Source organism: Conger conger, chromosome 13 (assembly GCF_963514075.1).
Source record: "Conger conger chromosome 13, fConCon1.1, whole genome shotgun sequence".
Taxonomy (NCBI): Eukaryota; Metazoa; Chordata; class Actinopteri; order Anguilliformes; family Congridae; genus Conger; species Conger conger.
The window spans coordinates 45776827-45779973 of record NC_083772.1 but is presented as its reverse complement, the minus strand read 5'-3'; positions in this window follow the sequence as shown (position 1 = coordinate 45779973).

Sequence of the window (3147 nt, the reverse complement as noted above, 5' to 3'; positions counted from 1 at the left end):
GGGCAACAACGTTCTTTTGAATTTGAGGGTTACGTCATCAGGGAGGTAACCTGCTACAAGCCTTCACTTTCACTGCACTACACCATGCTTACTAGCGAACTAGCTGAGCTAACCACGCTACACTCGCATTTGTATGAAATTTTATCTTGATACTGTAGTTAGTCCTTACTGACATTGCCTATTTGCCGCGTGTACCGGAAATAATGTTCATGGCTGTACAACCATTTCTTTGTAAATTGTACCTTATCCAACCTGTTCTGTAGTTTGTTCTAACAACCTTGAAATCTTATTTTTTGTTTGTAACTGGTCTGCTAAGTAAAATGTAATGTAAAACCCAAGGATCATCTTGAATACAATATTTTACAAAAGCGTGTGTGTGATAGAGAGAGAGATCGGAGAAGGGCAGACTCTAAAACATTCTGTGCCATTAAGAGAGCTGTCTCGACCTGAGACAGTAAATAAGACGGATGGAGAAGGGCGTCAGTTTGACTCTGATCTGTCCTCTGAGCGAGCCTGTGTGTCCTCTCCTGTTCACACTGCCCACAACAATAAACACTGTCTGCTGAGGCCAGGGCCTCCCCACACATCCCAGACCACAGCTCTGAAGCCTACAGTACACAAATCACACATTCACCCACACGTATGACGCACACAGACACACACACACGCACGCACACCCACATATGACACACACAGACACACACACGCACACACACGCACACGCACGCACACACACACATGACACACACAGACACAACACTCTCTGAAGAATGTGTGAATATTTCAGAACATGGTTATCTGTGGGAGTAGGGGGTGTGATCTTGTGGCATAAATCAGGCCACCAGCATACAGATGTGTCTTACAGGGGAAGGAGAGATGCTGCATTAATGTCAGTCACATTATGGAAACCACAGTGGGTCTGAGCAACCTTTTGGTTGTTTGTATTCCTTATCTTGTGTGGTGACAACTTGACGGCCATTTTGTGTTTGAGTGACCCCTCCCCACTCCACAGACATGCTCACACACACACACAGCTACCTCTAAAACACCAATGCTGAGCCAATGAAAAACAAGCACCAGTCTGGGCAGAATCCCACACCATATTTTATTTTATAATTGTTATATGGAGTTATAGGGTACTCTTGTTTCTTCCCGTTAAATTTGTGTGCCATTAAAATTAAGTAGCTGTATAATTCATTCTTTACTCTTCTTAACTTTGGTCACCCTGGACATCCTTCAACAAATACTTTGCATTTCGGTTAGCGCTTCTAGGCTGCAAAGTCAAGGACAAAATTTTTAAAGAGTGAGATTTGCCATAAAGCTTTTAGGGGCTGAGCTATTGCCTTTTTATGGTGGGACAGAATGAACTAATTCAGCTGCCTGCACAGTAATTCATCCTTCGGCACTGTGAATAAGCAGTCTTGTGTCAGCAAGACAAATTATTCAACGTGCTAATGTTGAGCAGAGGGTATGCAGGACGGTGTGGAAGCCATGGCGGAATATCTTTTCCTAATAATAATACATTACCCTGCTCTGATATTTGTTAAATTAACTTTAAATAATTGAACTAATGATACCGCTTGGCAACATGCAGCCACTGTGTGTATACGCACATTTGCACATTGTACATTATAGATTTAAGTGTCAGAATTTTCATTTGCGGCAATCAAATTACATACTGTAGAAGAGAACAGGAAAGAACGGAAGAGAACAGAATGTGAGCACTGTCTATTTTCAGGTTTTCGAGAGCAGAGTTTCACCTTGATCCAGACTGGATGAGCCATGGGTCTGAGACTGAATCCTTTCCTTCAAGTCCTTTGGTTTATGCCTTTGGGCTGTCACTTGTTGTATGACGTGTTCTATAAAGATTGATTTTGGGCACAATGCATCACAATGGAATAAATGCCATGTCGCATGAAAGAATGACGTGTCAGGCACATATTTTGCATTCATTTCATCTTCATATCTTATTTCAGTACAGGGTTATAGGACAGTTATGTAGAGGGTGTGCACTATGTTGGGTAAGTTGTCACACTGGATTTTTCAGCAAATAAGAACACAACCAAGTCATCTGCCTTGCCTCCTATGAACTCCCATAAGCTCTGAACCTTAGTGCCACCATCCCACCTGTGCAGCATGGATGGTGCTTCTTCAGATGGATGACCACACTTTTAGAAGGTTGACCCCTGACCAGTTTGAATTCAGATGACCATCTGATGATGGTGGTTCCACCTCCATACCCCTGGTGAAGAAGCTGTTTATGTGTTTTATGTTACCTTGCAAACCAGAACTCCTTCCGGAAGTTTCCCTTCTGTTCTGGAAGTGATCGATGCCACCTGTATGCCACATAAGAGTCCAATGCTAAGGGGAGGTGGCTATCTTAATAGAAAGACAGAAAGATCTTGTTCCACTTTAGGGCATCGTGGATGACCATAGAACATCTTAGCAGGCCCCCCAGGGAAAGTGCTTAGAACATCCCTTTCTACGACTCTTGGGGGGAGAAGCTGGCAGAATATAAACTGCAGGGGGACAGAGCTTATAGTAGTCATGTTGTTCATTCATCACCACACCTAAAACATGGCAGAATATAAACTGCAGGGAGACAGAGCTTATAGTGGTCATGTTTTTCATTTATCACCACACCTAAAACAGATAACGCTGCCCTTTCAGCAACAGATGTCAAGCAGAATGCCAGAGCAAGTCGTGGAAAAGTTGTTGTTGAACAAACCTTCGGTCCTGAAGCTTGTTGTTGAGTCGTTTGTTCACACCGTACCTCCACACAGGACGCTCAGGACAAAGATCACTGACGCTGAGACCGCACTTAAAAATGCAACTCTCAGGTATCTCACACTCAGCCTCATCATCGTGCCACACAAGAAACCTGCACACTTCACAATGTAATTACTGCTCCTATGCACCCGAGTGATGAGCATCCCCTTACCTCCCCCAGGGAGGAGGATGAGTAAATGCGCATATTTACACACACAGCCTTTTCTTTGGCTATAGATTGTCCATATAAAACTCTACCAGCAACAACTTTGCCTGGTTATTGCTTTGTAAAATGTGATTCATCTTTGGCAGGCTGTAAACCAGGTGAGGAACCTCTTCAGAAGCGGGCAGGTGGCCTCCATACCTTCCTCGCCAGAG